At 40.5% G+C, this 13,460-nt stretch overlaps 1 long non-coding RNA gene across 1 annotated transcript in view; it reads left to right on the top strand.

The window, feature by feature from the left end:
* The first annotated feature begins 473 nt into the window (after positions 1-473).
* LOC142832328 (uncharacterized) overlaps positions 474-13,460 on the top strand; it is an 85,798-nt gene continuing 72,811 nt past the window's right edge. The window contains exon 1 of the long non-coding RNA XR_012907225.1: positions 474-554. This is a non-coding gene — a long non-coding RNA (uncharacterized LOC142832328). The remainder of the gene's footprint in view (positions 555-13,460) is intronic.

Here is a 13,460-nt window from a genome sequence, read left to right as displayed (position 1 = left end):
CAATACATCCCTCTGACAGCCTCCCCTTCTCCTACTACTCCAAGAACACCCCCCACACACACACACTCACATCTCCACTCCCCCCAGATCCACTGCTTTTCCCTTTCCCTGAGAAAAGAGTAGGCCTCTCTGGAATATCAAGCAAACACGATATTACAAGATGCAATAGGCCTAGGTGCAAACCCTCATATCTAGGCTGGGAGAGGCAACCCAGTAGAAGGTCCCAAAAACAGGCAAAAGAGTCAGAGACACCCCCATTTCTCACTTATGAGTCCCACAAACCCCCAAGCTAAATAACCAGAATGTATATGTAAAGGAACTAGCACAGACCTGTGCAGGCTCTGTGTTTGCTGCTTCAGTCTCCATGAGCCCCCAAAGAGCACAGGTTTGGTGATTCTGTGGTCCCTGCTCTCCTGGTGTCCTTTTCCTCACTTTCTCCTACAACCATTCCTTCCCCTTTTCTGTAGGGTTCCTAGAGCTCTGCCTAATGTTTGGCTGTGAGTCTCTGCATCTGCTCCCATCAGTTGCTGGATGAAGACTCTGATGATGATTGGGTAAGCACCAATATATGAGTATTGCAGAATACCATTAGGAATTACTTCATTGAGGTGTTTTTTTGTTTGTTTGGTTGGTTTTTTTCTTGTCATCCAGCTACCAGACCTTGGCCATCCAGGCAGAGACAGGCATGGGCTCCCTGTTGTGGCTTGGGCCTTGGGTTAGACAAGTAATTGGTTGGCCACTCCCACACATTCTGAGCCACTATTACCCCAGCATATCAGGTAGTCAGTATGCTTGGTAGAGCTTAGGTTGTGTGACTGGTTGGTGTTCAGGCTAGGAGACTTCGCTGCTAGGGTCACCCTCATAGGTTCCATGATGTATCTGCCACTCTGTGCTTCCACATCACTCCTTAAATGCCCATTTATTCCAGCCATATCAGTCCACAATCTCTCCCTCCATTCATTTCTCCTAGACACAAATTCTCTGTTTTTATCTCCATCTGCCCCGAGTCCATTCTCAAAGTCTATTTTCCCATCCCAGAGAGATCCATGCATCCTGCCAGACTCCCCCCCCCCACCTTTTTAAATTTCATTTCTCTGTGTCTGTGGATCAAAGCATGGTTATCCTTTACTTTACAGCTAAGACCCATTTTAAAGTGAGTACATACCATGTTTATCTTTCTGGGTCTGGGTTACCACACGTAGGATGATTTTTTTTTGTAGTTCCATCCATTTGCCTGCAAATTTCATGATATCATTTCTTAACAGCTGAGTAATACTGCATTGTATAAATGTATGATATTTTCTTTATTCATTCTTCTGTTGAGGGGCATCTATGTTGTTGCCAGAATCTGGCTATTATGAAGAAAGCCACAATGAGCATGGTTGAGCAAGTGTTGTGGCCGTAAAATGGAGTGTCTTGGGGTATATGCCCATGAGTGGTATAGCTGGATCTTGAGGGAGATAGATTCCCAAATTTCTAAGGAATCACCATATTGATTCCATAGTAGCTGTACAAGTTTGCACTCCCACCAACAACAGAGGAGTGTTCCCCTTGATCCACGTCGTTGTCAGTATGAACTGTCATTGCTGTTGATCTTAGCTGTTCTGACAGGTAGAAGATGGAATCTCAAAGTAGTTGGTATTTGCGTTTCTCTGATGTCTAAGGATGTTGAGCATGTCTTTAAGTGTTTTCAGTAACTTGAGATTCTTCTGCTGAGAATTCTCTATTTAGATGTGTACCCCATTTCTAATTGGATTGTCTAGTTTGTTGATGTCTAGTTTTTTAAGTTCTTTATATATTTTGCATATGGCCTCTATCAGATATGGAGAATGTGAAAATCTTTTCCCATTCTGTAGACTACAGTTTTGTCTTATTGATGGTGTCCTTTGCCTTAAAGAAGTTTTTCAGTTTCATGAGGTCCCAGTTATTAATTGTGAATCTTAGTGCCTATCCTATCAGTGTTCTGTTTAGGAAACTGACGCCTGTGCTGATGTGTTCAAAGCTATTACCTACGTTCTCTTTTTTAAAAATTTCTTTTCTTTTACTTTTTTAAAAAAGAAAACAGACTATCTTTTTTCATTTTACATACTAATACCAGTTCCCACTCTCTCCCCTCCTCTCATTCCCTTTACCTACCCCCCACACTATCCCCATTCACTCCTCAGAGAAGGTAAAGTACATTGCTTTGGGGAAGGTCCAAGGCCCTCTCCACTATATCCAGGCTGAGCAAGATATCCATCCGAAGAGAATGGATTCCAAAAGCCCATACAAGCACCAGGGATAGATCCTAGTGCCACTGCCAGTGGCCCCACAATCTACCCCAGCTATTCAGCTGTCACCCACATTTAGGAGGACTAGTCTAGACCTGTGCTGGTTCCATCCCTGTCCAGCTGCAGTTGGTGAGCTCCCATTAGCTCAGGAAGCTGTTTCAGTGGCTGTCCCCATCATGGTCTTGACCTCTTTGCTCATATTCTCACTCCTCCCACTCTTCATCTGGACTTTGGGAGCTCAGTCCAGTGCTCTGCTGTGGGTCTCTGCCTCTGCTTCCATAAGCCACTGGATGAGGGTTCTATGGTAACATTTAAAATATTCTTCACTCTGACTACAGGGCAAGGCCAGGTCGGGCAACTTCCCCTCTGTTGCTTAGGGTCTATTACCTACTGTCTTTTCTATGATGTTCCACTTGGATCCACTTGGACTTGAATTTTGTGTAAGGTGATAATTATGGATCTATTTGCATTTTTCTACATACAGACATTCAGTTAGACCAGCATCATTTATTGTTTTCTTTTTTCTATTGGGTATTTCTGGTTTCTTTGTCAAAAATCAGGTGTTCTTTACCGCTGAGTAGTACTCTAATATGTATATATTCCACACTTTCTTCATCCATTCTTCCATTGAAGGGCATCTAGGTTGTTTCCAGGTTCTGGCTATTACAAATAATGCTGCTATGAACATAGTTGAACAAATGCTTTTAACATATGATAGGACATCTCTTGGGTATATTCCCAAGAGTGGTATTACTGGATCTTGGGGTAGGTTGATCCCGAATTTCCTGAAAAATCGCCACACTGATTTCCAAAGTGGTTGCACAAGTTTGCATTCCCACCAGCAATGGATGAGGGTACCCCTTCCTCCACAACCTCTCCAGCAAAGGCTATCATTGGTGTTTTTGATTTTAGCCATTCTGACAGGTGTAAGATGGTATCTCAAAGTTGTTTTAATTTGCATTTCCCTGATCACCAAAAAGGATGAGCATGACCTTAAGTGTCTTTTGGCCATTTTAATTTCTTCTGTTGAGAATTCTCTGTTCAGTTCAGTGCCCCATTTTTTTAATTGGGTTAATTAGCATTTTAAAGTCTAGTTTCTTATGTTCTTTATATATTTTGGAAATCAGACCTTTGTCTGTTGCGGGGTTGGTGAAGATCTTCTCCCAGTCAGTGGGTTGCCTTTTTGTCTTGGTGACAGTGTCCTTTGCTTTACAGATGCTTCTCAGTTTCAGGAGGTCCCTTTTATTCAAGGTTGTCCTTAATGTCTGTGCTGCTGGGGATATGCGTAGGAAGTGGTCTCCTGTGCCCATATGTTGTAGAGTACTTCCCACTTTCTCTTCTATCAGGTTCAGTGTGTTCAGCCTGATATTGAGGTCTTTAATCCATTTGGACTTGACTTTTGTGCATGGCGATAGATATGGATCTATTTTCATTCTTCTACAGGTTGACAACCAGTTCTGCCAGCACCATTTGTTGAAGATGCTATCTTTCTTCCATTGAATACTTTTAGCTCCTTTATCAAAAATCAGGTGTTCATAGGTTTGTGGGATAAAATCTGGGTCTTCTACTCTATTCCATTGATCTACTTCTCTGTTTTTATGCCAATACCAAGCTGTTTTCAATACTGAAGCTCTGTAATAGAGTTTGAAGTCAGGTATGGTAATGCCTCCAGAAGTTCCTTTATTGTATAAGACTGTTTTGGCTATTCTGGGTTTTTGTTTTTCCATATAAAGTTGATTAATGTCCTCTCAAGAATTTCGATGGGATTTTAATGGGGATTGAATTGAATCTATAAATTGCCGTTGGTAGAATTGCCATTTTTACTATGTTGATCCTCCCAATCCAAGAGCAAGGGAGATCCTTCCATTTTCTGGTATCCTCCTCAATTTCTTTCTTCAAGGACTTAAAGTTCTTGTCAAATAGATCCTTCACATCCTTGGTTAGAGTTACCCCAAGATATTTTATGCTATTTGTGGCTATCATGAAAGGTGATGCTTCTCTGATTTCCCTCTCTGCTTCCTTATCCTTACTGTATAGGAGGGCAACTGATTTTTTGGAATTGATCTTGTATCCTGCCACACTACTAAAGGTGTTTATCAGCTGTAGGAGTTCTTTGCTGGAGTTTTTGGGGTTGCTCATGTACACTATCATATCATCTGCAAATAATGAAAGTTTAACTTCTTCCTTTCCAATATGAATCCCCTTGATCCCCTTATGTTGTCTTATTGCTATTACTAGAACTTCCAGCACTATATTGAAGAGGACTCAGAACTTATAAGAATGATCATAAACATCACTAAAGAATTTTACAAGTGTAAAGAATTAATTTAATGAGAAAAGCAGTAAATGTCCAGAGTGAAACTCAAGAAATTACAAATATACTGCTGAATGAAGTAACAAAGTCAATTCAGAATTTGAAAACTGGCTGGAGTAAAGAGATAGAAAAATTGAAAAGAATTTAAGGTATAATGAAGACACAATAAATAAAACTCAGTAACCCCATTAGAAAATGAAGGAAAAAAGCTTTACAAGTAAAAGAAAGAATACAAGAATTTGAAAATGAAGTTGAAAATCTGACCATATCACAAAGAATATGAAAAACTTAAAGAAACATATAAATGGAACATGCAGGAAGTATGGAACACAATGAAAAGACCAAAATCTTCAAATTATGGCCACAAGTGAAGAAGAATCCCAAATCAGTAGCATAGACCAGATTTTCAACAAGACCATAGAAAAAATTAATAAATAAAAATGAAAGCTAGATCAGACTAAGGAAAGCCAAACCCATTCAGATACAAGAAGCACACATAACACCAAACAGATATGGCTATAAAATGGCTATTTTAGTTAATACATGAAATATATTGAACAAAATCAGAGTTTTAAAAGCTGCAAGACACTGTTCAAGTCACAGACAGGCCTTCAATCCCAGCACTGAGAAAGCAGAGGTAAAAGGATCTCAGTGAGTTCAAATGTAGCCTTGTCAACACAGCTAGTTTTAGGACTGCCAAGGTTACATAGTGAGACCCCACTAAAAACAAACAAAACCAAAACAACAAAGCCAAAAAATTCTACAAGTCACATAAACAAGAAAATCTATTAGAAGAACAGCTACTTTCTCAGTAGCAACTCTCCAATCAGGAAACCCTACAGTAATATTCTCCAAATCTTAAAAGACTGGTTTCAAGACTAAGTTCCAAGTATGAGACCAGATACACTGAACCAAAGAAGACTTGTTACACTAGTTACCTAACTAGTTACTATCACACCCCTCAGAGTGTGTATCTCACAGAGAAGCTACATAGATTGTTACATAAAACTACTCACTATTCACACAGCTAGCCTCATCTCTCCCCATTGTCTACTATCCAATACCTATCTATAACCTCATCTCCCCCTATTATCTACTATCCTATACCTATTTAATCGCCTTTAACTTCTTACCTTTGAGTTAGAATGACAGAGGTTAAATAAACAAGAGATTGCAGTCCTCATTATAAACCTTTATCCTAATCCCCAAATCAGCTGCCTCTTCCTCTGTATGCATCACCACTGCATTGCACTTACTGCATCCTCCTTGCTCTCATACACTTGATACTTATTCAACATCAACATACTCACCATCTGCCCATTCACGTCCCATTCTTTCTCATACTTACTCTTTTGCTTACTATCTACTTTCCATTCCATGCTCATTAACTATTGTCAGACTTATCCACTGAGTACTTGTTCCTACTCTACCCACTCGTTATCATCTTGACCCCACCCCCATTCATTGCCAACTCCCACTGGTTCATTCACTATGTCTGTCCCAGTCACATTGACTATTTACTACCCTCTCTATGCCTTTTCATAACTTATCCCAATTTTCTTGTGGATAATTATTATTTATTCAATCATTTTTTGTGTTTGCTCATTTATAAATGTACATAGCTGTCTGTCCACATTATTTAACCACTTAACAAGAGGTTATAAATGAGAAATTCAACCTTCTTACCATACAGTATCTTAAACTAGAATCCTCATCTCATACAGACTCATTTAATAAATCTTTGTGCATCTTCATAGACTTTTTCACACCCTGGAGGTTGGAGAGTGTCACATCACTCAGGAGTTTCTCTGTCTCTTTTCTCATGTCATCTGTGAATCCATGAACACAGCTGACATGATTTTCTGGGAATTCACATATGACCATTTTCTGGCCACAAGATATCAATAAGAAGACACTGTAATAAGGCTTATGGAAATTGCTTAGTATTATAAAATGTCCTTTTATTGCAGTGCTTTTTTTCTTTTTTTTTAAAATTTATTTATTTATTAAAGATTTCTGTCTCTTCCATGCCACCGCCTCCCATTTCCCTCCCCCTCCCCCTTATTGCAATGTTTTAAAAACAAACAAATAAAGGCACTTTATATCATCTAGAACCTAAAGATTATGTTTATGGAATCAAAATCTAGAAGAAGGGTTTCATGTTCCTTAGACAAATCAAGAGATCTTATACAATTCAACTTTATTAAAGAAAATTTGAATGTTAGCAATTTAAATCTAAAGTGTAAAACAAAAGCTGAGTGCTCAAGTTAAAGAAATGTGGTCTTCTTTGTGAGTACTTACATAGCACAGGGGACACCCCAAGTCTGACAAATCAAGTTGGGGTTCTTACCCTGCAGCTGTTTGGAGATCTCATTAGTGTCCGGTAGTTTTGAGATCCAGTGCTTCATTCAACGGCTTGTAATTCATGAGCAACACATCTGCTCTGTGGTTTTGCTTTGGAGGCATAAGCATTGTCACTCCAGGTGTTTCATAGCTCTGCAACTACATATCCATTCAGCAATAGTGAATGAAGGCAGAAATTAAAATCTTTTTTGAACAGTGATATTTCAAAAGTTCTACTGCACACAAATTCACATTGCTTATTATTTTTTCTTATATAACAGAATATGCCATTATGTAAGTTTTTGGAAACAAATGCTTCCAAATCACATGATTTCCTTTGGATTCTTTAAAATTCATCATTAGAGTAATAACGTTTTTCACTGACAATGTAGTAAGAACAATGCTAAATGCATTATGTACCTTAGAAAGTTAGAAACTATTTACTGGAGTATAAAATGATTATCTTAGTACTCTTGGGACTAGGGGTTTTGTTAGAACCTTAGATTTTTAATGATACAACTAGATTATTGGTTTCTCATTTTCTGCACATTGTCTTCTGTCTGCAACTTTTCCCCTAACCTAAGCATCGTTGTGATGAAGCTCATTTTACAATGTGAAATAAGCAGAAATACAACAGAGGTCCCTCGTTGACTCATAGGATGTGACCTTTATATTTTGACTATAATCTTGCTGGCTCTAGGTAATCTACATATCTTTTCGTGAAGCATTGTTTATTTCTTATCCCATTAGCTCAATGATTATATTAGATCCTAATTTCATTTTAATCTTATGACCAGACTTGAATATTAGTTTACCCACTTAGTAATCAGTTTCCTATTGGAATAGCATGAGGAGAATGCCCTCTAGCTTGCCTAGCCCCCAAATCCAGTCCTCTTCCAAGAGCTCGCCCTTCACCCCATGGGCTATGTTGTACCATCCCCCAAATCATGCTGACTATTTGCCTGTGCTTTCCAGTTAGTTGTGACTCCTTGAGTCTGCATTTGTTCTTAGCTTGCCTACTTGACTTTGTTCTATTTCAATGGTCATTAAACTTTAATAGGTTTAAAATTTCCTGCAGAACTTTTATGCACAATACATACATGTCACATGCACACTGTTTATATGTATGGAGATTAAGATACTTGGACTCTCAATGCTCCTCATGAGAACCACAGATTAACAAAAACACCAGTACCAAGCACAGAACATCCTAGAGACTCCAAAATGGTACTCCAGTATAGATTATCAGTGTAGCCTTTGGTTGTCTCTCAGTTGTTGAGGGTGGGCCACTATGACATTGTGCACACTGAGGATACAGAACTTGCGTTTATTCAACTAGGTCTGGCCTGAAAGCCTCTTTTCTATGGTCCAACTTCCATGATTTCAGAAGATACTATGCAAGCTGCCAAGGGAGTGAGGCAATTAAACTCCTACCCAGTTACAATACCTATGAACCTTTACAAACATCAACATGGCAAACTATACATATTGGTATAATAAGTGATACTCACATGTTGGTGGTAACAGCTGTGCAATTGATCTTAAAGCCTACTCAATGGGAGGGTTACCATGCCTGGTACTGGGAACTTCACTGGATTTCTAGAGATAGTGAGCTCTGGACATTAGAAAAGAATCTACCACTACCACTTTACTAGGGCAGCATAATTTCATATTGTATTCTAAATCTTACCCTTATACCTACAGATTAGCGTAGCTGCTATCCCTTACCAAGAAGTCTGTCTTTACTGCAAATGGAGATTATTATATTAAGTATATAATTAAAGCAGAGTAGACACAATGTAGAAATCAATAGATTGTGGTCACCCCAGACTCAGTGAGGATATTTACATCACTGCTCCTGAATCTATGGCTCAGGGAACATTTCTGAAGAGAGGCTGGAAAGATTGTAAAAGCCAGAATACAAGGAAGTCTGCTATAAAACAGTCTCTCAGAAATGAATGCATAAACAATATTGGAAAATGACAATATTAGTAGACATGGAAATACAGGAAGGAGAAAATTTCATGGGACCCCATACCTAGACAAAGAACCACATACACATGGCAGGAGCAGAATTATTCTCTTCAAGGTATAAGCCCCCTTATTTGTCTAAAGCAGCATGGTCAGTCTTGAAACTATATGCCAACCAACAACCAAACAGATTCAGTAGGTTACACACACATGCATGTACACATGCACAAAAACACATGTTACAATAATGAAGAAAAAGATGCTATCATTTGAAAGTGGGTGGGAGACATGGGAGGAGTTAAAGGGCAGGTAGCTGGGAGGGACTGAAAGGAGGCAAGGAACAGAAGAAAGTGATTGTACTTTTTTAAAATTAAAAACATAGTAAAAATAATTAGACAGTTTATATATTTGAACTATATATATGCTCAACTAATGTGTTTCAAATATTTGTATATACAAATCAGGCTAATTAATAAATCTTCCAGTGTCTGTAATATCTCTCTATCTCTCTCTGTCTCTCTGTCTCTCTGTCTCTCTCTCTGTCTCTCTCTTTCTCTGTCTCTCTCTCTCTCTCTCTCTGTGTATTTCGAACACAAGACCTATTTCTCAGCAATTTTCAAGTATATAATACAGTGCTATTGTCTATAGTCAGCATATTGTTGATTAGATACCCAGGGTATTCATTTTATAACTAAGTGCTTGTGTCTTGATCCCATCTTCAGTTTTCTGGGCCCCATCCCCAGATACTGATTGAACAGATCATGGAAGGCCTACAGATTTACATTTCTAACAAGACTGGGGTGAAACTGAATGTCCTTGTTCCTGTGACACGTGCTGAGAATGGACGGATTAAATACTATCTGGAGAAAGATATAAAATGGATTTTCTTTTGCAACTTCCTCCAGCCTATTACGTCTGTTCTTCTTGTTCAGCAAATAAGAACTGCCTAGAAGAAGGAGGACAGTGGACTCAAGTGTAAGGTCTCGGTTGCTCACCCAGTGCCATTGAGGGTCTTTGGTGAGGTCCTTTACTTCACATACCATAAGGGTTTTTGCAAACGTAACTTTTTGTACATTCTCCAAATTCCAAACATATTATTACCGATTTTCTTCTCTTTTCTTCTCAGTACAGTTATTTTAAAGTTAACTGTACATGTTGAACAAAATACAGGAATTTGTCCCAACTAACTTCAATTCTAAGGTGTTCTTGATAGCCTTAGTGGATTGAATTTGAATCTACTAAAATTTATATAAACAAGTCTCTTGAAGCCTCCTCTAAATTTGAATGGCTGGGGTATGAATAAGATAGGGAAGAAACTATCATAAAACTCACATTTTTATGCACTAAAACCCCTCTGTTATTTTACTGTAAATATTGTGAGCTATGGGGAAATTTAACCAGAACCTGAACAGAAATGGAAGACAGGAAATGATTATGGGATTTGCTGAGGTAGGCTTCTTCCCAAGGGCAGATAAATAGGGATTTTGATGATTTGAGATTTTTCTTTTATGGTTCATATGGTGGGGGACATATATATAGAACAACTGAAATAAGGTTTAAAATTAGAAAAGGGGGTTGGCTTATTCACTGATTCATGCTTCTGATGCTAAAGAACAAAAATTTCTAGGCCAAAAAGGAAATTAAAAAAAATAATTATGGCTTACTCATAAAATGAAATTAATGAGGAGGCTATTTAAATATTGATGGGATTTAGTCGAACTCTGAAGCCTAGTCCTTTTGTTTCGGAGTAAAATAAATGAGCCAAGCAATCAATTCAACAAGTTATACAATAGAATTCCTGTGGCGAAGGAGCCCAAGTGCATCCTCTGTGGATCCCTTGTCCTCACCCCAGAGGGGAAGAGCTGAAATGCAAACTGATGATGCAAGCGGGAATGGTAGTAATAGCCATTCGGGCTGTGGACTCTGCCAGCCAAAACTGGTTTGAATCAACTGAGAAAGAGCTTCCATGTTCATGAAAAGGAAGAGAAAACCATTATCTGTGCAATGGTCCTATAGGAAGGGTTTGGACTCGTGTGGATACTTCACAGAGGAATGTGCTTATGGCCATACCTGAACCAAGCTGTTTTTAAGTTCTTACCTGAGAGACCAAGTAAAGGTACACGCAAAATCTCAGTAGCACTTCCAAATACTGCAGAACATGCCTTAGTATGTGCTATCCCAGGGCCAGGGAGGAACAGGCCAGTTCATTACAGCCCTTGTATTTCAAAACACATGGTTCCTATGAACCCCTGTGACAACATGCACCACGGACATCATCACAACCCCCAGCTGCAGCAGGACCATGGATCCAGACATGTCCTTCAGCAGCAGCTCAGGCCTGGATATCACCATGGTCCTGGTGACAGCATAGGCCAGCCAGATCCAGTATGGCCCCATGGCAGCAGGCCCTCAGGCACAAACATTGTCTCAGGCAGCTGTCTAGACCTCCAGCATATACACACCTCTTGATGGTAACAAGAGCCATGGACATCAGCCATCAACCAAGGCACTGACTGATGCTAGGATGAGGACCCAGACATGGCCATAGGCAGCAACCCAGGCCCAGAAAACACCTTGGTCCCATGTGGCCCTCTGTCATAAACATGGTCCCAGGTGGTACCTAGCAATTTGGAATGTCTTTTTGTACACTGTGAATATGTGTTGTTTTTATTGGTTGATGAATAAAAATGCTTTGTCCTATGGCATGGCAGAATATAGCTAGATGGGAAATCCAAGCAGTGATGCAGGGGAAGAAGGGCGGGATCAAGAGATGCCAGCAGCTACCGAAGGAGAAACATGCCAGAGTATCACTGGTAATTATCATGGGTCACATGATGATACACGGGTTAATAGAAATGGGTTAATTTCAGATGAAAGAGCTATTCAGTGCTAAGTCTGAGCCATTGGCCAAACAATTATAATTAATATTAGGCCTCTAAGTGATTATATTATAAGCAGCTACAGGACCACGGAGGACAAAAATAAAAGCCTTTGGCTACAGTTCAGACGCCTGGCATCAGCATAGCCTTCAGTGGTATCAAGAACCACAGACCCTGGCTGTGGTAGGGCCATGGACCTAGTTATGGCCCTAGGTAGTAGCCTGAGCATGGATGACACCCTGGTCCCAGCTTTGACATCATTGGCCACTCATACTGGTGTGCCCCCTATTTTGGCATGGTCTTTGGGTGCCAACATGGCCACAGGTTTCAGCCTAGACCCTAGTCATTTTTGTGACCTTTGGTGGTAACATGCGCTACAGACCCTGCCTATGGGAGGGCCACAGGCATGGTCATTGGAGCCTGGACTCTGATGTTACCATGATCCCAAGTGGTAATGCAAGGCCACCAAAATTGGCATGACTCCAGTATCAGCGTGGCTCTCAGATACCTGGTTCCAGGTGGTGGCCCAGAAAGCCTGGCATCAATATGGCCTTTGATAGTATCAGAGACACAGAGCCATATCATGTGAGTTCCAGATACAGCCTTGACCCAGAGATCACTATGACACCTTATGACAGTAGAGGCAACTCATATTTGTATGGCCCTGGCTACAGCATGACCCTTAGGTCCCCACCTAGTCTCAGGTGACAGCCCAGACTACAGGCATTTGCACAGCTCTTGGTGGTATCAGGAGTCATGGCCCCACACAAGAGATGATCATTGCCCTGGGTGGCAGCACAGGACATTCAGATCACAGTGGCTTCAGTGGCAGTGTGGCCCGTGGGTACCAACATGGACTCAGGTGTCTGGCCAGACCCAGTCATCCACATGGCCTTCAGTTGTTAATAAAGCCATGGATAGCAATAAATATTCTGGCTGCTGCAGGGCCCCGGACTCAGACATAGCCCCTGGTAGCAGCTCATTCCCTGGTATGATGTCATCATGTCTCCTGGTGGCAGTACAGGTCACTCAGATCAACATGGCCCCAGTGATGGCATAACCCTTCGACACCAAAATGGCCACAGATGGCAGTCCAGATCCCGGGTATCTCTATGGCCTTGGTGGCAACATGGGTCATGGACATCAACACAGACCCTAGCTGCAGTAGGACTATGGACACTGAAATAGCCCTAGGCAGCATCCCAGACATCACCCTGATCTCTGGTGGCACGCAGGCCACCATCAGCCCATTCTTCGCTGCCTTCTCTTCTTCATATCTGACTCTTACCACAGCACAGGAACCATGTGGCCTCTCTTTCTCTCCTGTTTCTCCAACATATACTTGCTTATCATAGTGGCACCCACTTGCCCTGCCATGTAGGCCCCAACCTGCCCCGTGGGTGTCTTATCCACCTGAGTTGCATAGCGTTAGGTGGGCCCTTGGTTCTGATTTAGGAAATTTCATCTGTATATGAAATTGGCCCAACTAAAAGGATGGCAAAATTTCAAGTTAGTTGGTTCCTCATTTCCATTTTAAAATAGTTTTAGGAAAGAAAACCCCCTTTCTCCTTAAAAACAAACATACCTTTTATGTTTCTGAGGTTAACAAAAAGTCCCATGGGAACTTCAAGATACAAAATGTGTTTCCAAGCAGTTCCTGGACTGTGCAGTTTCAACCAATAG

This window comes from Microtus pennsylvanicus, chromosome 12 (genome assembly GCF_037038515.1).
Source record: "Microtus pennsylvanicus isolate mMicPen1 chromosome 12, mMicPen1.hap1, whole genome shotgun sequence".
Taxonomy (NCBI): Eukaryota; Metazoa; Chordata; class Mammalia; order Rodentia; family Cricetidae; genus Microtus; species Microtus pennsylvanicus.
This window is presented reverse-complemented; position numbering and strand designations above follow the sequence as displayed.